Source organism: Sus scrofa, chromosome 7 (genome assembly GCF_054392235.1).
Source record: "Sus scrofa isolate SSC_HxYL_T2T_F1_AM1 chromosome 7, Sscrofa_HxYL_maternal_Yorkshire_Landrace_v2.0, whole genome shotgun sequence".
Classification (NCBI taxonomy): domain Eukaryota; kingdom Metazoa; phylum Chordata; class Mammalia; order Artiodactyla; family Suidae; genus Sus; species Sus scrofa.
In genome coordinates this window covers 107,225,032-107,246,471 of record NC_139389.1, presented here as the reverse complement: position 1 = coordinate 107,246,471, position 21,440 = coordinate 107,225,032, and the positions used below count along the sequence as shown (strand labels likewise).

Here is a 21,440-nt window from a genome sequence, read left to right as displayed (position 1 = left end):
AGAAATATCACCTCTCTTTGGATTGAGCAACAGTTTCCCCCTTGCCATGAAGGATAACTTTAACTGTTTCCTACCTTGGTTGTGTTTTTGTTTTTTGGTTTTTTTTTTGAAGGGGGGTGTTGTTGAAAAAAATGGCTACCAGAGGGCAGAATGTTAAAAAGAAGACAGGAAAAGGGTAATTGGAGCTCATAAAAGGACATATTTATAAAAGAACATGACGCTGTTAATAAACAAACTCTGCTTGTTAAAAATTATTGATGGCTTATTAAGAATTATTGATGGCAGGAGTTCCCGTCGTGGCGCAGTGGTTAATGAATCTGACTAGGAACCATGAGGTTGCGGGTTCGGTCCCTGCCCTTGCTCAGTGGGTTAACAGTCCGGCGTTGCCGTGAGCTGTGGTGTAGGTTGCAAACGCGGCTCGGATCCCGTGTTGCTGTGGCTCTGGCGTAGGCCGGTGGCTACAGCTCCGATTGGACCCCTAGCCTGGGAACCTCCATATGCCGTGGGAGCGGCCCAAGAAATAGCAACAACAACAACAACAAAAAAAAAGACAAAAAAAAAAAAAAAAAAAGAATTATTGATGGCAGAAAGAACCAAGGCACCTGCGCACCCTATCTCGTGCTGTACAACCCAATGAAGTTGACATAGAAGGGTGTTATTTTCTTTTTAGTATCTTTTTTTTTTTGTCTTTTTAGGGCCACACCTGTGGCATGTGGAAGTTCCCAGGCTACGGGTCGAATTGGAGTTGTAACTGCCGCCACAGCCACAGCCACATTCACACCAGACTCAAGCCGAGTCTTCGACCTATGCCACAGCTCACACCAAAGCCGGATCCTTAACCCACTGAGCAAGGCCAGGGGTCGAACCCGTGTCCTCATGGATAGTAGTCCGGTCTATTACCACTGAGCTATGTTGGGAACTCCTTAATATCTATTTTTAGAGGTATAAAGGTGATTAAGAGAATTTTTAAGGTCTTGCAATTATTAGAAGAGTTGAGCCTAGAACCCAGATTTCTAAACAACTAGTCTAGTTTTTTTAAATCACCGTATCCTAAGTTATAAGCTCATGTGAAAATTTCTTTTTTACTTGACTAAATGCGATGAAAAAGAATGTTGACTGAGAATAAAGAAATTAGCTTTTTTTTTTTTTTTTAAATCAGTTATCTGGTGGCCTAATCTGAGAATACTCCTTAAACTATCTTAGTAGAATTTTCTGGTCTGACTAGTTTCAACTTTCCAGCATGCCATTCATTAATTAATGGTTTTATTGATTCATCGATTCAATACATTATTGAATGAGTGAAATATTTACTATGCCAGGACATAACGATGAAAGAGACAATGATTCCTATTAGTCTACTGCTTACTAAACACCCCAAGGCTTAGTGACTTCCAACAGTAGCCAATTATTTTGCTTCCTATTCTGTACGTTAGCAGTTTGATCTGGGCTCAGCTGGATGGTTCTTCTGACCTTGCCTGGGCTCACTGATGTGTTTCTGGTCAGCTGCTCTATGGGTTGTGGGCTGGCTGGTCTGGAATAGCCTTGGCCAGGATGGCTTGTCGCTGCATCGCTGCTCAACGTCTACATTCACCCTCCAGCAGGCTAGCCTGTGCTTGTTCACATGCCAAGCAACTAGGCAGGGTTCCAGGAGAGCAGAGCGGAAGTGTGCAAGGCCTCTTTTTTTTTTTTTTTTTTTTCAGTCTTTTGTCTCTTTAGGGCCACACCCAAGGCACGTGGAGGTTCCCAGGCTAGGGGTCCAATCGGAGCTGTAGCCGCCGGCCTATGCCACAGCCACAGCAATGTGGGATCTGAGCCATGTCTGCGACCTACGCTACAGCTCACAGCAATGCCAGATCCTTAACCCACTGATCGAGGCCAGGGATGGAACCCAAAACCTCATGGTTTCTGGTCGGATACATTTCTGCTGCACCACATCGGGAACGCCTTGCAAGGCTTCTTAAGGCCCTAGCTTGGAACTACAAACTTAGCTTCTGCTGTATTCCACATTTTGGCCAAAGCAGTCAGTGAGTGTACCCTAGCAGACTCTAGCTGCAGGAAGGCCATTTTATTTAGTCTCCTGTCTGGGTGCTATGCTTAATCCTGTCCCCCACATGCCTTGCATCTCTTGTCACTTCTCCAAACCTCACCTTAACCCTGTTGGGAAGACCTACCTGTTCTCCTTTTTCTTTTTCTCTAATTCTGCTAACTATTCAGATCCCACCTTCATAAAACCTTCTGGGGGTAATTCCAGACTCAACTGATGTCTTAGTTCCTTTTATTGGCAAAAACCCTTTTTGTAGATTGCATTTACCATTCATGGGGTATTTGAGTTAGGGGCTAAAGATATCCTTGCACCAAAGAGCTCTAGAAAGATGGGAATAATAAGCCAAATCTGCCTCACAGAGTTGGTGTGAGGATTAAATGAATTAATATGCACATAATGCCTAGCACAGTATCCGAGACATAATAAGGGCATCATAAATCCAACATACCAGGAATTTTGTGTGACATTTAAACATGCAACAGTTGTAAGAGGCAAAATTTCCTGTTTCCTTTACAGATGAAGAAAGGGATGCTCAGGTCAGTTATATAATTTTTCTGAAGTCACACAGCTAATTAGCAGATCTGAGCTTTAAATCCTAAAACTTTTTAAACCTCACCTGCAATACTTTAGTGATAGAATCGAATGACTTAAGATGATGTAAGACAAAATCCTTGTTCCTTTGATCCTGCCTCAGTTTTGCCCAACTACAAAATGGGAAGGGGGACAAATTCATGATGGGAATTGCTGACTGCAACCTGTAGCCCAAATGGACCATGACATAGTTTAACACAGTGTGCAACTGTTTGTAAGAGAAAGACACGTAGGGGAATGGGCGGAATATAAGTTTGTGGAAGAGAAGTGGTCTCCGCGTTGGGCTGAGTGGCCCCTCTGCTTCCTGGGGCCTGTCAGGACCTGCGGGTATCTGCTGACAGTCAGGGAGTTCATGTCAAACTGGTTTAATGACTGGACCTGATAAGAGCAAAGTAACTGGCTGAAAGGACTAGTCGGCGGCTCATCAGTTGCCATTTACTAAGCAGTTATTGTGAGCCTGGTGTAGAGAGAAGGGCATATTTTATTCTTCATGCCTTATGATATAAGTGGAAAGTCAGTACATCCTTGTGTAGAAGCTCACACGGGCAGTAAGTAGTGGCGCCAGAGCTGGGTGTCCATAGCCTCTGCTCTTAAGTACCGTATACCTTACACTTTAATTGGATTTTTGTCTCAAAGTGGGACGTCCTTGGTATTCTTTTTATTATTTATTAGTTTAATTTATGTTAAAATTAAAGGATGGTTGAGGTACAATAGTGTATGTTTCAGGTGTACACCTTTAATATTCTTTTTCTTCTTCTTCCTTTTTTTTTTTTTTTTTTTTTTTTTTTTATGGCTGCACCCATGGCATATGGAAGTTCCCAGGCTGGGGGTCAAATGAGAGCTGCAGCTGCTGGCCTACACCACACAAACACAGGATCCAAGCCACACCTGCAATCCACAACGCAGCTTGTGGCCACGCCAGATCCCTAAGTGACTGAGCGAGGCCAGGGATTGAACCCACCTCCTCACAGAGCCAGCATCAGGTCCTTAACCTGCTGAGCCACAACAGGAACTCCAATTTTCAGTACTCTTGAGTTTAAGGTGGAACCTTCCTCCCCGCAGTCTCTCACCACTGCTGTAACAGCTATCCATCTCTGGCAGACAGAATAGGGGCCCCTCAAAGATACCTATACCCTAATCCCTGGAGCCTGTGAATACAGGGAAAGGGACTTTGCAGATGTGATTAAATCCAAGGACTCTGAGATGGGGAGATAATCCTGGATTATGTGGGTGGGCCCAGTGAAATCACAGGGATCCTTACAGAGGGAGGTTGGAGGGTCAGAGTCAGAGATGGTGATGTGACAATGGAAGCAGAAGTCGAAGTGATACAATGCAGGAGGGAGCCACAGATCAAGGAATGTGAGCAGCCTCTAGAAGGTGGAAAAGACAAGGGAAGCAGATTCTCCCCTACAGCCTCCCAAGGGAATGTAGCCTTGTCAACACCTCAGTTTTAAACCCTTTAATACACATTTCAGATTCTGATCTCCAGAACTGTCAGATATAAATCTGTGTTGTTTTAAGGCACCAAGTTTGTGGTCATTTGTTACTGCAGCCATGGAATACCAGTATACCACCTTTCCCCATGTCCTGTTGAATATTCCAAAATTCTAGCTTGCTAAGGTTTTCCTCCCTTGTGACCAAGTGCCCTTTATTTTTTAATCTTTTTAAAATTCTTTTGCTTTTTAAGGCTACACCTGCCGCATATCTAGGGGTCAGTTTGGAGCTGCAGCTGCTGGTCTGCACCACAGCCACAGCAACACTGGACCAAGCCACGCCTGCGACCTACATCACAGCTCATGGCAACGCTGGATCCTTAACCCACTGAGCAAGGCCAGGGATAGAACCTGCATCCTCATGGTTCCTAGTTGGGTTCATTACCACTGAACCACCATGGGAACTCTTCAAGTGCCCTTTAAGCAAGGAGGATAGGTGCCCTTAACCCACTAGTGGGGAGATCTGTGCTATGAGTTTGGTTCCTGCTGGTGTGATGGTTTTCACTGAATCACCCACACACTTGTGGTTGTGCTTCTGACCACTGACTTACTGGCTAGACAGCTGACTGGTGGTGGGAGTGCAATCTGAGCCAATCACCTTGAGCTATTTCATATTTTAATACATTCTGACACTGTTCATCCTTGTGGACAGAAAGGCCAGTGGGACAGAAGATACTGTCTGGGGGTGACCCCAGCTATCTTTTCTGCAGTGAGTGGAGGTGGGACCCCACATCATAGTAATAACAGTTAATATTTAGCAATCACTTTTCAATCACTTCCAGTGAGGTTATCGTATCTGCGCTCAGTGATCTTGTGAGGAGGGTCCTATTATCCCCATTTTACGGATGAGGAAAGTGAAGCTCAGAGATGTCACCAAGTCAGAAAGCCAATAAATGAGGATCTGGGACTCAAAGTTGGCCTCCTAATGCCAGCACCCAGCCCTTCCCTGAAATGCCTTGCTGCCTCTCATGTGGCATGGCATGCATGACATAGGCACTCCTTACACGTTTGCTGGCTAAATGAATGAGTGGCTGTCACTGATAGGCCAGGGACAGCTTTGTGAAGCCTCATCCAGAGGTGGCATGGTAGACCGAGGGGCTGCCTGGAAACCCAGCTGGACAGCAAGGAATTTACTCCTGCAGGTGCAAAGGTGTAATACGAAGCTGGTTATTTCCTTTAGCATCTTGTACCTGGACTCTCAGGCAGGCCCAACGAAATTCTTGTTGAGTTCATTGGTGTCTTCTCCCCAGCAGAGCTCCAGGCACAGAGCAGGAGGTGGGGATGGTGATCTCTCAAGGTCTCCCTTTTCCTGGGGCTTCCCTCACCCCGTCTTTGGATGCTCCAAATGGCCCAGCTAGGGTTGGGAGTGTGGGCTTGTTAATTTCCTTTCTTCCTCCTTGAATATGGACGAGAGATGGGAGGAGAGAGTGATGATGGAGTTAAACTTGGTGTGAAGCTGCAGGGGGAGCCCATTTGGCCTTTGCCTGCCCAGAAATTACCCACATCCCTAATAGACTGGCAGCTTGTGTGGATGCTTCCTCCCTTTTGCTTTCTTTTATGTCTTGCTTTTGTGAGAGAGAAGATGATTTACCACTGAGGAGGCTCATGCCAGTTAATGAATAGAAGGCAGGTGACCCCCGATGCCTCTGCCCCTCCCGCCTTCCGCAGGAAGGTCTTGTCAGCCCTAGTGGTCTTCTTTGCCCAGCCAGGTAAGATGGGACGATGCTGCTTTGTTAAATTGCCCCATGACTGCTGTCTGACAGTGTCTGGTCCCTTCCTTTCCAAATCTCCCTCAAGTTATTACTTCATTTGCAGCACCGGTCAGAGCAGGGCAATTCTATTGACTTTCCTTCTTTCGTTCTCAGTTTCCCTGTATATTAATTGGGTCTAATCACGTTTGCCATTCTCCTGTCTTTAGAGGAGATTACATTTTGGGTGTTTAATGGGAAAGGTGGGAAGTGTTTTGGATTGGAGTGTGAGTATTCAAATTCCAGCAGTGTACAGATTTAAAACCTAGGTTTCTGTGTTTCAGTATTTTTTTTTTTTTAAAGAACATTTTTGGTTCTGGATGTTTTCCAGTCTATAAAATGCTGTGGGAGCCATTCACCTAGAGATGTCACATCAATGATTTAAGATTTAGAGGGACTGAAGGAGAGGAGATTCAGGACAGCACTGGAGATTTGGGCCCCATCTCACGCTGGGTCACTGGAAATGGCCTCTGCTAATTGGACCTTGTCCTGTCAGGACACATCATTCAGGGCCATGGCAATACCCGAGCCTGGTGGGGGTGGAACAGTCTGTAGGAGCAGGTGTCACTGCTGCGGGGTCCTGGGAGTGAGTGCTTTGTTACCCTAGGGAACATGCCAGCCAGCAGTCATGTGGACGGAGGTCAGGAGGCTGTGCTGAGCTGGGTTCTCCAGGAGCAGGGACTATTTTGGGCTGTGTGGTGGCAGAGCTTGTGTGTGTGTGTGTGTGTGTGTGTGTCCTCAAGAGTGTATGTCCTCCAAAAATCACTCTCAAGGCAAAAAATGTGTTTTATTTTTTTTTTATATCACCTTCCATAAAAGCAAAAAAAAAAAAAAAAAAAAAGTCTTTAGTCCTCAAATTGTGCTAATGGGGAAGAGAAATTTTGGTTGCAGGGTGGAGGGTCTAGGTCCCACAGCAGGAAGCTTTCTTCCCTTTTCGTTGCCACCTAGTCCCTCTGCTCTCCTCTCCACGAGTTTCTGCGTGACCGTCCTGGGCCTGGGCCTGGAGTGTCCGAGTCTGTGAGTGAGCTTTGTGGAAATGGTGGCGTGTGCCCGAGGATGAGCACACGGCTCCCTGCTGACTTTGCAGGAAGGAGCCTGGGGACACATTCCAGTTGCCCGGCTGCTCAGCACTTCCTGGGGCCAAGCTGTGTCATGCCCCTTGGACGAATGACGCCAGGCAGCACGGAGCCCTCCACACCCTTCCGTAGCCCGGGCCCCACTCCACCTGATTCCCTTCTAGCCGGTGACTCTGAGCTGCCCGCCCAGACTGCAGTCCGTGGCCCTCCTGCAGAATGAAGGGCTGGGCCGTGAGGCTGCGTGGACCGGCGGGAAATGGAAGTCTGTGGACAAGGGCTGACCTGTATTCTCAGCCCAGCTCTGCCACTTAGTAGCTTCATGACTTGGGTTAAATCCCCGGTCCTCTTTGAGCTACCATTTTCTCATCTGTGAATTCTAGAGGAAATGTCTGCATGTGGCAGCTGAGTTCTGTACCTGCCACCCTGCTGTGGTCCAACAAATGGTACATGGTCACCAAAGCTGGGAGGTTGGCTCTGTTGGAGTTGCTGGCGCACCATCGGCAGGGTCCCCCAACAGCCCTCCCAGGCGGAGCGTGAGCCCAGCAAAGGAGACCCCTGGCCTGAACTTGATAATCTCTGTCTTCATCCTAGTCCCGGGCAGCCCGCTTGCTGCGGTCCTTGCAGAGTTGCCCTGGGTGCCCCTGTCCCCCCATTATTGTCCCAGTGGTTGGCAAAGAGCAGAGGCCGCCAGGAAAACCTTCCAGCCAGCAAGTCGATGTTTATTTATAGGTCTTAGAGGGAGACGGTCCTCAAGCTGTGAGGATGGACCTGGCGGAGGCAGCTGCAGTGAGCAGGGGCGGCGGGGAGGGGGCAGTGACTGGGGGGGGGGGACTGGAGGAGGTGCATACGGCAGATGAGATTTGTGTGTTGGACACTCAGGGTCCCAGCAGAAAGTGGCACATTCACCCAGAGTCAATGAGGAGTATTTAGTAAGATAGCTATTTATAAACGTATGGGTAGGGGGCATACAAAGGGGTGGTCAAGGGGAGAGGGGAAGGTCACTGGGATGGCGGAGGGTAGCAGTGTGGAAAGCTCTGCCTAACAGGAGTTGTGACCTTCAGTAGAAGATGCAGCCACCCCACAGTCACCCAGCGACGAGGCAGCTGGGGAAACGAATACTGCATCTCGCTCTCTTCCTTCTCTCTGATCTGCCATGGGCACCAGCTGCTGGCCCAGGCCACCAGAAGCAGAGGAGAGGGATACGTGGCTGACCATACAGGACTCCAGGTGGAGAGAGACCTGGAGGGGCCAATGGAAGAGTCTAGGGGAGGCAGAGAGAACGGGTGGTGATGGGGGACCTCTCCCAGCTTCTGTGTGGTCTTGGTGAGCATGTAATCTCTCTAGGCCTCAGTTTCCTCATCTATAAAATGGGAACAATAAAGACATTTTCTGTCTCATAGTGGGGTGCAATGAAATACTAAGTATTCAGCAAGGTTTCTGGTACACTGTAAAGGCTCCACAAATGAAGATTGAATGGTTTACATGAAAATTTCAGCCTAGCAGCCACCATGCATTGTGTAAAGCCTGGTGGGGTATCATATACCCAGTGCCTACAGGATGTTTATCAGGTCTCATCTATGCCAGGTACCCAGGCTTAGGCACTGGGAAGGCGGGAGCAAACGAAGCTTTCTCCCAAAGAGCTCAAGTACCTAGTGTGTGGGTGGGGGAAGACAGGTAGCAAGTACATATAAATAAAATAATTGTTGATAGTTGGCAAAGTGCTAAAAAGACCATAAACCAGAGTGATGGCTTAAGAATGGGCTCTGTGTTGGAGTTCCCATTGTGGTTCGGAGGGTTAAGGACCAGATATAGTGTCTGTGAGGATGTGGGTTCGATCCCTGGCCTCGATCAGTGGGTTAAGGATCCAATGTTGCCACAAGCTATGGTGTAAATCACAGATGTGGCTTGGATCCTATGTTGCTGTGGCTGTGGCATAGGCAGGCAACTGCAGCTCCTATTTGACCCCTAGCCCAGGAACTTCCATGTGCCACAGGTGCGGAAGTAAAAGGGAAAAAAAAGTAAGAAAAAAAAAAAAAAGAATGGGTGTTCAGGATCAGGCATTCAGGGAAGGCCTCTCTGAGGGAATGGTCTGAGCCTCTTGGGAGGAACAGGAGCAGTCAGCTCTGCAAAGATGAGGTGATGGTGCCTGTAGAGGGAGCTGCAGGTGCAAAGGCCCTGAGCCAGGAGGAGACTGGTGTTTCTGGAGCATACAGGCAGCATCTCCCTTTGGGTAAACAGGAGGACGGGCACCTATGAATGCACCATGACCATTAGCTGTTGGCTGTTCCTATCATCACTTTAAAAAAATGATTATTTTAGAAAAGTGTGGACTAAATAAGTGGGTAGATGCAATATAAAATGTTCTGATGGATCAACAAACATTTACTGCCAGGGCAACATGGGGTGGAGTGGTGAAGAGCCAGATTCTGAGATGACACGGCCACTCTTTAGGTGACCCTGGACTCATGACTTACACTGTCTGAGCCCCAGTGTCCTCACCTGTATGATGGGGGGTAGGAAGAGCAGCTCTGTCATGGGGCTGGTGTGCAGATGTAATGCATCACTGTTTCACTGGAATAGAGCCTGGCCCAGGAAGTGGCATCACTAAGGCTCAGGAGCAGGCGCAGTGCCAGCACAAGGGGACGTGAGCCAAGGACTGCCCTCAAGGAGCTCACAGTTGGGCTGGACATGTGTTTAAAGAGGTCTTGGCCACCCAAGGCAGTATGTGATAGTTACTGAATACATGGTCAGACCATTACTGGAGGGAGGCATCATTGGAGGGCTCAGGTGGGGATGGGAAGGTTCTGAGGAAGGACGTGAAGACAGATAAATACAAAATTATTATTATTATGTATTTTTTAGGGCTGTATTTGCAGCACATGTAGGTTCCCAGGCTAGGGGTCCAATTGGAGTTGTAGCTTCTGGCCTATACCACAGCCACAGCAACACCAGATCTGAGCCATGTCTGCGACCTACACCTCAACTCACAGCAACGCCAGATCCTTAACCCACTTAGTGAGGCCAGGGATCGAACCTGTGTCCTCATGGATGCTACTCATATTCTTTCCCACTGAGCCATGGTGGTAAATCCAATAAAAAACTATTTTGACTAGGACCTACACCATAGCCCACGGCAATGCCAGATCCTTAACCTACTGAGTGAGGCCAGGAATCGAACCCGCAACCTCACAGCTCCTAGTTGGATTCGTTTTCGCTGCAAGAAAAAAGTTTTTTTTTTTTAATTAAAAAAAAAATTGTTTTTGGCCATGCCCAAGGGATGTGGAAGTTCCCAGGTCAGTGATCGAACCTGTACCACAGCAGTGACCCAAACCACAGCGGTGACAACACTGAATTTTAACCACTAGGCAATCAGGGAACTCTAAAATAAAATGAACACTAAGCCGATCTGATGGCACCAGTCAGGTGAAGATAAGAACCGTCAAACCTGCTGCCCTAAAGCATTGCCTTTGCTCTTCCCATGCAGCCTTTGCCACAGTCTGCGCTCCCCAGGCTGGGCCTGGGCTTCCCTCTCATGGCTGTCAATACGGACAGCCCCTCAACCTCCTCAGGGTCAGCTCCTGTGAGGCCTTAAATCTGCTGGAGGTTGTTGAGACTCTTCTACCCTCAACTTCCTGCAGGCCTGAGAGTCAAGGAAAGGTCAGAGGTCAGAGGACAGGAGCTGGGGAGCTGGAAGGCCCGGGTAGAGGTGACGGGCAGTGTGGATGGAATTAACCAGAACCCTGTGTGTCTGGCAACTGGCAGATTCTTCTGGTAAGATAAGTGGAACCCTCTGCAAGGTAATTATTAGAGAGCATAAATTCCCCAGATAACCTGTCCTCAGAAGAGATATTGATGGCGGTGGGGCAGGCACGGGCTGGAGGCTGCTCCCTCTCCACAATATTGACTCCTGTCCCCCTCCCCCCCCTTCTTCCTTTGTTGCCTTTCGTCTAATTGACTGCCCTGTTCATCCCTCCTCCCCCATGGACCTCAGCCTCCCGCTCAGGTTGGCTCTTCTGGGCCTTTCTTTTTGCTTGCCTCTTAGCTCTCCTAATATTCTCAGAACAAAGCATGGCCCCATGCATCTCTGTGGCTCAGCAGGACTGGTGGACGAGGTGAGTCTAAGAAGAGAAGGGGGCTTTGAACTTTGCTTGGGTTCTCGTCCCCGGAGGGAGCATTTACTGAGGCAGGGTCAGGCTCTGTGAAGGGCTGGGATCGGACCTGGTCCTGGGGATGTAGGTCAGGTGCCTGGCACGAGCAGGCAGGGGGTACTTACCTGTCAGTACATCTCTGCTCTTATAGCACTTTCCAAAGCTTCCTCTTCTCTCCAGGGCCTCCCTGGATTCTGAGATTCTCTAAATTTTTTTTTTTTTCTTTTTAGGGCCGCGGCATATGGAGGTTCCCAGACTGGGGGTCCAATCATCTAAATATTTATTTAACAAATGTAAGAAGAGGCAGAGGGCTTGGTGAGGGGCCACCAGAGAAGCAGGGCTGCTGGAGAAGACTCTCCTCTCTTGTCCTGAACAATTCAGTTCTGGCCCCAGACCTGCACCCAAACTCTTGACCACATTGGACCTGTCTTCCTTAGAAGCCCGTCCACTGCCATCACTGACTGGGTTCTGGGTGGGAGGATCTCACTGTTCTCTGACCCCAAACAGTTTGTCAATAGGGTGACCTGATTATTTACCAGCCCAGCAAAGGCACTTTTGAGAGGGAAAGCAGGAGTTATTCACAATTATACCAGGACTTTGATGTGAACGGGGACTGTTCCCCACAAACCACGTCCTACTTCTTAAAGTTCTTTGCCTGAAACAATGCTGCTCTATATAAGCCTCTCCAACTTACTGCCTTCCTGGTGGTGGCCGCTGTGACTTAGAGATTAGACCTGGAGTGCTGCCTGGCTGGCCTGCCTGGTCCTTTACTTTGACATATTCTGTCATTTGCAATATGGGCGGGTGATGTCTCTCCACCGGACAGAAAAGAGCTCAGGGCCTAGAGAGTTTGAGAGACTTACTACCCACAATGACTATGTTCCAACTTCGACCTGGATCCAAGGTCCAGCCTTGATTCCCACCTCAACCCCATCCCTCTGCTCCATGGGATGGAACGTCCCACCCAGACAGCCGAAGACTGTGATGCTTCTGTCAGCCTTATGCTGATTCTGATCGCTTTCTGCAGAAGAGAGAGCTGGATGACCGAGACAGGGAAGCACCGGAGGCAGAAGAAGTGTAAATGAGAGTTTCTGCTGTGCCTTGTTGTTTCTGGAGATTTTATTTGGCGGAGGTGGGGGGGGGGTAGTGGATTTTGACACCTCCTCTTTGACAGAGAGCACCCCAGGGAGGGGCACTGCTCTCAATTCCCCTGCTGCCTCAGCAGTAGGCTTTAACTCATCAGGCGGGAATGAGATCTGTGGGATTGTGTGAAGCATCATTTGGCCCATTGGCCAAGAGCATTTCCTAAATGAGAAAGGGTTTCAAGGGAGGCTAGAAAAAAATTTTCAGCGGTAAATTTTGCTTGCTGTGGTTAACAATAATTATTAAATAGGTAGGGTGAGCTAGTGCTTGTTTTCCTCATTTGTAACTGTATTTATGAGTTTTTATTAAGTTGTACCAAGCTGGGAATAATTGTAAAAACTATCTGCTTAAGCCATGTGGGCTCTTGGGCCTCCCATTCTATTTTCTTTCATTCCAGAGGTGGTCTTTTCATTATTCAAAGTTTATATGGAGTTGCCGTTGTGGCTCAGTGGTTCACGAACCTGACTAGCATTCATGAGGACATGGGTTTGATCCCTGGCCTCGCTCAGTGGGTTAAGGATCTGGTGTTGCTGTGAGCTGTGGTGTAGGTCACAGATGTGGCTTGGATCCTGCATTGCTGTGGCTATGGTGTAGGCCAGTGGCTACAGCTCCTATTAGACCCCTAGCCTGGGGACTTCCATATGCCACGGGTGTGTCCCTAAAAAGACAAAAAGACAAAAAACAAAAAAACAAAACAAACAAAAAAAACAGCTTATACTATAAACCAGGAGTCAGTAAACTTTTTCTGTAAAGATCAGAGAGGTAAATATTTTAGGTTTTGCAGGCCATGCAGTCTCCATTGGAACCCCTCATTTCTACCACAGTTGTGTGAAAGGGGCCATAGACAATATCTAAATGAATGAGTATAACTGTCTTCCAATAAAACTTTATTTATAGAAATTCATGGTGGGCCAGATTTGGCCCAGGGACTGTGGTTTGCAGACTCCTGCTGTAAACCATGGAGAAATCCATGAACTAGGAGCTTAGACGCTGAAAATCTAATCTCAGCCCTGCCCCTGAAGTGACTGGAGGAAGTCACTTCACCTCTCTTGTTCTTTATTTATTTATTGTGGCCTTGCCTACGGCATGTGGAAGTTCCTGGGCCAAGGACTGAACCTGTGCCATGGCAGCAACCTGAGCCACAGCAGTAATGATGCCAGATCCTTAACTGCTAGGCTACCAGGGAACTCTAGCCTTTCTGGTTATTCCTTGCACTACAGCAGAGACATCAGACTAGACAACCTCCAACACTCTGGGATTCTTAAATCTGACTCTAGTTTATGATAATCTGGCATTTTTCTTTTCCTCCCTCAGTAGATGTCCAGAACCACAGGGCCTCTCAGAATCCATCACCACTTATCCACCTTTGGGATGGATTTGGTTTCTAAATCAAGTAGTAGCATTTTGTATTTCTCTTATGGTATCTTATCAGGCAGCCCCGTAACCAACCTACTTCTTTCTTCCTCCCTCCCTCCCTCCTTCCTTCCTTTCTTGTGTTTTAGGGCTGTATCCACGGCATATGGAAGTTCCTAGGCTAGGGGTCGAATTGGAGCTGTAGCTGCCAGCCTACATCACAGGATCACAGCCACAGCAACACGGGATCCGAGCTGTGTCTGCAACCTACACCACAGCTCATGACAACGCCGGATCCTTAACCCACTGAGTGAGGCCAAGGATTGAACCCCCATTGTCATAGATGCTAGTTGGATTTGTTTCCACTGCACTACAATGGGAATGCCACAACCTACTCCTTAAGTTACTGAGAGGTGACTTTATGACAGGAAAGTTTTCCTCTGGACTGTTTGGCAGAAGAGAAATAGCTAAGATGACCCAGGAAATCAGTGATGCTCTTAGAGAAACCAGATGCCTCCCCAAAAAGATGTGTTGTTCAAGTCATTCTAGTTCTGGAGGCTCACCTCACTGTGAAGGGGCAGCGGTGTCCCTGTGTGAGGCTGATCGTATAGTGGCCAAGAGCAAGGTTCTGAACTGAAATTGCTTGGGTTTATATCGTCACAGTGCTGCTTAAAACCCTGGGCAAATCACTTAAAGTGCTCTGTGCCTTGATCTTCTACTCTGTGAAATGATCAGGTGGGGTTGCTGTGAGGACGAAATGAGATTATACACGTAAAGTGCTTAGAACAGTGCCTGTACACATAGTTAGTGCTCAATAAATGGAGGCCTTGCCACGATTTCTCTTTCTTTTGATCATTATAATCATGTCACTCTTCTAGAAATATGTTGCGCATGTCTTTTCCTCATTCGCTTTGGGGTTGGAGATGTGGGTTGAATGCTTTTCTCCCGTCCCTATATATTAAGTGACTCTTGATGAAGTGGAAAGACTGGGGGAAGAAGACCAGGAAAGGCATGGAAAGGGAAGGAGGAAGGAAAGAAGGAAGAAAGAAAGGAGACTTGGGAAAATAGATCCATGAAGAAAGGAGAATCAGGTTCTAAATCCAGCCGTGTTTCCTAATAGTTGTTGGGATGGGAAGAAAGCTGGACCTCCCTTAAGCAGGATGGAGGTTTTGGTATCCTTTGTCATTATCTTGGGATGTAGAGGTTATGAGAGCAGATTTAGGAATTTCTAGAATGCACTCATCTTTCACTCTTGGTTTTGGGTTTTCAGGATATTTCTCCCTTTTCCATCAGAGAACTTAAATTTGGGAGCACAACCAGCCTCTTAGATAGTCAGGCTTTGTTTTGTCCTTATTAAAAGGTTTACAAGTATGTGCCTCAGAAAACAGCAGGCCTAAGACTGTTTTCCCAGGGTGCTGCCAAGAGAAATTGGGGTGACTCTCAGCCTTGTGGCAGGTTAAATGAAATGTGGTGCTTCTTAGTTTGGCTTGATGTCCCTTAGAAGGACGGCCCAGAGATCATTTGGTCTGCAGGGCGTTTGCTTCTGCAGGCTGATTTTAACCAACTCTGACAGGAGGGCAGAGGCCCCCAAGCGAGGTCAGGACCACAAATCCCATCCCAGCAGGTGCATGATGGGGAGACAGCGCCCTCCAGATGACCTTCAAGTTTCCATTGATTTCCTGTCAAGCAGGGCTTCCCCACCCCCATGCTGCTCCTGCCCCTGCCCCTACCCGCGGGCTCGGGGCTCTGGAAGGGGGCATGGATCAGCTCTCTGAGAAAGAACATGCAGAGGAGGTTAATTCAGAGAGAAGCCCTTTCAGGGAACTGTAGTATGTTACTTTGGGGACCATCTTCTGGGAACTGCTAGTTTATGGTGCCAGTATCAGCCCTGGAATGTCCTTTTGGGGCATAGAGAGGAGTGGCTGATGTCACGAATGGCATCATTTATCCACTTGGTCCCACATCTCTCCAGGTTTGGGGGTGCGCAGATAGCATTGTGATGTCTTGCACAGGATCTGGGTATGAACTGGGTCCCTAACCCGCCGTCATGACTGTGTTAGGAGGATCAGTGAGAGGGTGGCTGTGTGATTCTCCTTGCCTGTGCTGGGGGCCTCTTCTTAGCACTGACCTCTTTGCTCTCCAGAAGACTGGGCTTTCATACCCTCCATTTGTTCAGGGTTACCTGCCAAGCATTTCCTATATGCCAAATCCTGTGTTCGGTGGGAGAACCAGTCGTAGAGAGCTAGAGACCTTGCTCTCTTGGAGTTCACAGTTTCGTCATGAAGAGAGGATCAGCAGACCAAGAGAAAACAGAGAGACTTTCTGATAGTGGTAAAGAGCATAAAAAAGTAAAACAGGGAGTTCCCTTCGTGGCTCAGTAGTTAACAAATCCGACTAGGAACCATGAGGTTGTGGGTTCGATCCCTGGCCTCGCTCAGTGGGTTAAGGATCTGGTGTTGCCGTGAGCTGTGGTGTAGGTTGCAGACGTAGCTTGGATCCCGCGTTGCTGTGGCTCTGGCGTAGGCCGGTGGCTACAGCTCCGATTCGACCCCTAGCCTGGGAACCTCCATATGCCTTGAGTGTGGCCCTAGAAATGGCAAAAAGACAATAAAATAAAATAAAATAAAATAGAATATGAGATAGTAAGGGCTAGAGCAGGAGTGGGGTAGGGTGGGTACCCTAGATTGGGTGGGTCAGAAAAGACTTCTTTGAAGAGAAGCCAGCCATGAGAAGATCTGGGAGAAATGTACACCAGGAAAAGGGGATGGCATGTGCAAAGGTCCTGAGGTGAAATGATTTTGGTTTATTAGAGGCACAGAAGGAAGTGCAGTGAGGGTGGAGTCCAGGAGGGAAGGGGGGCAGGAGACAAGAGGAAGTAGGAGAGGTGGGCATGGCCAGGTGGTCTGGGGGCCTGTAGCCACGGGAAGGAGTTCAGATTATATTCCAAGGTCAGTGAAAGCCACTGGGTGGATTTAAGAGGGAGAATGTCACGTCCTGATTTCCACTGTAGAAAGATCCCTTGGATTTCTGTGCTGAGAGTTGCCTCCAGAGGATCTGTTCTTTGTGGCTGTGTTTTAAATGCCAAACCAATATTCCCTTTACTGGGGAGGGCAGCATTGAGGCTCTTATATTCCAGCCACAAAGAGAATGTGTTTGTCTGAGAATGTGTTTGTCCAAGAATTGTCTCTAATCCATGCTTCTCCTGGTAATCCCACTCTGTGGACAGCATGCTGGTGCCCAGCTCGTAGCTGGGGTTTCAGGAAGGACTCGGTCTATGAACCGGGGAGACTAAAAATACTTGCTCAGTCGGTGACGTTTCCGTAATGGGTATGCATTTTCTTTCTAGGTATGCCTCACCCTAGATAAAGAAGTCTTTTTTTTTTTTTTTTTTGCTTTTGAAAGTTGCTTGCATTCTACACATTCTTTAGCCTCTAGAGGAGAGATTTATTTTGTCACGTCTGGATGCCATTTGAAAGGCAAACCTTGGATACAAGAAAAGCAACAGTGTTCTTCCGGCCCAGAGCATCCCTGTTTTCTGACCTCCCCCTTCCCCCCCCCCCCCCGCCCCAGTCTCCCATTATTTACTGGAAGGAATCACACTGCTTTCCTCCTGCCTCCAGTCCCCTGTCCTTGGCAGCCCCTTGACTTCAACCCCGAGTTGTGTATGTCATCAGAACACCCAGTGGCAGCTCAGAAATCATGGCTAGGTTCAATATAAATTCCGTCTTGCTTAGGCAGCTTTGCATAATAAGTCCCTGAAAAGTCTTCACCAGAGTAGATGCTGGAAAAGGGATTTATTGGGTCTAGCGGGCCTGAACGTCAGACCAAGTGGTGTTTCAAGTCATGATGGGAGTTTTAACATTCAGATGCTTCATCTGCCCTGGCTTTTGCAAGGTGATACCCTTGTCCCCAAGGTGCCTTTCCTGTGATGTTAGGAATGTCAGGGACACCTCCAAAGTGACCACTCTAAGGATGTCAGGATCTCCGTACAGTTGCCTTCATTAGGCCTCATGGATATTTTGTGAGAAACGAGCACCTCTATGGGACTAGTTTGCGGCAGGTAAGCGCTGCCAGGTTAATCCATGCCAGGTTTCCTGCAGGAAGAAAACGACCTGAGTTAAAGTCAGTTAACCGGGTTGTCCTGTTTGGCTATTAAAACATGGCCAGGAGTTCCCGTCGTGGCGCAGTGGTTAACGAACCCGACTAGAAACCATGAGGTTGCGGGTTCGATCCCTGGCCTTGCTCAGTGGGTTAACGATCCGGCGTTGCTGTGAGCTGTGGTGTAGGTTGCAGACATGGCTTGGATCCCGCGTTGCTGTGGCTCTGGCGTAGGCCGGTGGCTACAGCTCCGATTTGACCCCTAGCCTGGGAACCTCCATATGCCGCGGGAGCGGCCCAAGAAAATGGCAAAAAGACAAAAACAAACAAACAAACAAACAAACAAAAACATGGCCAAAGAGTACCACAGGGCTCTCTTTTTCTTGCCTTGGCTTGGGGGGGTTTTGGAGAGCTAACCTTCAACCACCGAGTCTCATAGTTCACAGAATCACTGGGGGATCTGTCAAAAGTTCAGATTTCCAAGTTCCTGCTGTGGTGCAACGGGATTGGCAGCCTCTTGGGAACGCTGGGACACAGGTTTGATCCCCGGCCCGGCACAGTGGATTAAGGACCTGGTGTTGCCGCAGGTGCAGGATACGTTGCAGCTGCAGCTCGGATTTGATCCCTGGCTCGGGAACTCCATATGCTCCGTAGGAGCAAGTCTTTCTGGGGTGGTTTGATGATAACACAGCACAGTATTCAACGAGCTTCTTAGGAAGTTGAGAGACGAGGACTATTAGTTCTGCATCTTAGTATGAATACTGTAGATGGAGAAATGCAATCTCAAGAGCTGAAGTGACCCTTTTTAAGAAGATGGAGAGAATTCAGTAGGATTTGAACTTACGGGATATCTGCTTTCAGAGGCCTAATCCTGTGCTTTGGAGAAGGCACATAACTTCAGGCTCACCTTATTTGCATCTGGAGGAAGAGGGTCCCCAGCATCTCTCAACCGTGAAGCTTCCAGGAGTTTACTAAGGGTGGTGTGACATTTCAATCAAGCAATCTGTATTTGTCACAGGCGTCTACATTCTCAGCCCTGTGCTTGGTGGGGTAGTGCTAAGTATATAACTCCTTGTCTTCAAGATGCTTATGATCTGGTTGGGAGGGGAGAGATGAAGAGGGTGGCGGAGAGCGGCCGAACATGAGTGAGATGATTAGGGAGCTCAGAGAGGCAGAGAGCAATGGCAATGGGCAAGAATAACAGGGAAAGCTTCCTGGAAGAAGCAGGACTTGGGGCAGCCTTTAAATAGGGTAAGATCAGCCAGGCCAAGGACAGGAGGCAAGAATTCTGGGAAGGAGGGAGGGCCTGAATAAATGTTTTGTTGGGGTGCAGGGTAGGGTTTTCTGCTTTATATATACAGGAAGGTCAGATGAGGATTCATTCATTCATTCATTCATTCATCATTCAACCCAACACAGCAAGTGCTGGGCTGGCCTTGGGAATAGAGCAGCAAACAAGCCAGATGTGGTCTCTGCATTTGGGGTGGGCTTTGGCTGCACTCTGCTCTCCTTGATGCCTGAGGTTTGGCCTCATCACCCTGCTGCCAAATGTCTCGGGGCAGAGATTTGGGCAGGCACCTGACAGCCTCCACGACACTGTAACAGTGGGTGTTGTGTGTATCACATGAAGGGCATCGACCTGCTTAGGCAGAGCGTCATGTCACAAAGCGGCAGAAAAATATTGCTCTTTGGGAGAAGGAGGAAGGAATCACTATTGATTATAGGCATTTACCTCTGTGAGTCTGAGGTTCTATCTCATTTAATTATCTCAGGCCTGAAGTAGGAGTTATGTATCCATCTTGCTGGAAGGAGAATTTTGGCTCCAGGAGGGTAAGTAACTTGCCCCAGGGTTGTGTAGCCAATAAGCAGTAGAGCTGGACTCTATTTCTTTTTTGCTTCTGAGGGATGCTCCTGTGGCATATGGAAGTTCCCTGGAGCTGCAGCTGCTGGCTACGCCACAGCCACAGCAACACAGGATCTGAGCTATGTCTCAAACCTACACCACAGCTCACAGCTACACCAGATCCTTAACTCACTGAGCGAGGCCAGAGATCGAATTCACATCCTCATGGATCCCAGTTGGATTGTTACTGCCGAGCCATGACGGGAACTCCGAGCTGGACTCTGCTGAGCTTGATTCCAAGGCTCTCCAAGAGCCTTGACAGCTAAGTAGAGGACTTTGGGCTCCATGTGTGCCATCTTGGCTTCTGTGATGAGGAATACAAGACTGAAAACTGGGCTCAAGGGAGATTTCTTTTTGTCAGCTGCCTAAGAGAAGAGTAATGGGGATTGCAGTCAGGAGGCTGCTGCAATTATCAGGGGCTGGGTGCTGAGGACTAAATGAGAGTGCCTGCAAACATTCTCTCTATTTTTCTTTTTAAGTTGCTAATAGACAGTCATGTAATTTAAATCACCATCCTATATGTACAGCAAACTCAGAGACCATGCCAATGCAGGCAGCATGTGATTTACGGCTCTGATTTAACACCTGCCATAAGTGAGTGATATATGGGTGGTTAAAAGCAATTCAACCAAGAGTTATTGGGCACCTACTGTGTGCTGGGCTCTGTGCTAGATGCTGGAAGTGAATCAGTAAACAGGCCAGGTATGCAAGGCCATGAGGTTATACTTTATACTGCTCCAGGGAGTATGGTGAACATCAAAGTTTATATGAATGGTGCCCCCTGGTGAGGTTTAGTGCCACATCTGAGTGGCTGAGTGCAGTGGCCCAGTGGAGGTGGTCCCTGCCATCATGGAGTTTATAGTCTAGCAGGGAAGACAAATATTAAACATTGAATTGAGTTGAAATTGACATCATTACTAGTATTATTGTTGTCTTTGTTGGAAGAGGACAGAAGGAGGCAGGAAAGGATTGAATCTCTCTTACCCATCCTCTATAGCCCTTCCTCTTTCATATAAGAAACGCTGTCATAGCTGGGCCTGCTGTAACAAAATAACCCTAGTCAGGGAGGCTTAAACATTTCATTTCTCACCATTCTGGAGGCTGGGAAGTCCGAGATCAGAGTTACAGCATGGTCTGGGTGAGGTTTGGGGACGGTCCTCTGCTTAGGTTGCAGATAATTGCCTTCTTATGGTGAACTCACATGAAGTGGGGCAGGGGGGAGAGGGAGGGAGAAAGAGAGATGGGGGAGAGGAGGAGAAAGGGAGGGAGAAAGAGAGAGGAAGTGAGTGACTTTTTTCTTTTTTTTTTTTTTTTTTTTTTTTGTGTTTTGTCTTTTTTTTGTTGTTGTAGTTGTTGTTGCTATTTCTTGGGCTGCTCCCGCGGCATATGGAGGTTCCCAGGCTAGGGGTTGAATCGGAGCCATAGCCACCGGCCTACGCCAGAGCCACAGCAACGCGGGTTCCGAGCCGCGTCTGCAACCTACACCACAGCTCACGGCAACGCCGGATCGTTAACCCACTAAGCAAGGCCAGGGACCGAACCCACGACCTCATGGTTCCTAGTCGGATTTGTTAACCACTGCGCCACGACGGGAACTCTGACTTTTTTCTTCTTATAAGGGCAATAATCCATCACAGAGGCTCTGCCTTCATGACCTATGTATCGCCAAAGGCCCCATCTCCCAATGCCATCCATTGTGGGGTTAGGGCTTCAATAAATGAATTCTTGGGGTGCGGGACACAATTCAGTCCACAGCAAACACTAAACTTGCTTTTCTTTCAAGGCCAGCTTTAGGAACAGTGTAACTGTGAGGGAAATGAAAAGGTTCCCCCCACTTACCAAA

General features: G+C 48.1%; 1 protein-coding gene across 21 annotated transcripts in view; it reads left to right on the top strand.

Annotated features, from left to right (window-relative positions):
- The window catches only part of DPF3 (double PHD fingers 3), a 314,102-nt gene that overhangs the window by 121,497 nt on the left and 171,165 nt on the right, over positions 1–21,440 (top strand). For 3 of the 21 annotated variants that reach the window (XR_014811140.1, XR_014811139.1, XR_014811141.1), the window contains 2 exons: positions 10,591–10,723; positions 10,995–11,064. The exons of 16 other annotated variants lie outside the window; for them this stretch is intronic. The gene's annotated coding sequence lies outside the window, so the exon portion shown is untranslated. The remainder of the gene's footprint in view (positions 1–10,590; positions 10,724–10,994; positions 11,065–21,440) is intronic. 2 more of the 21 variants (XR_014811147.1, XM_084969792.1) reach the window with 1 other exon arrangement.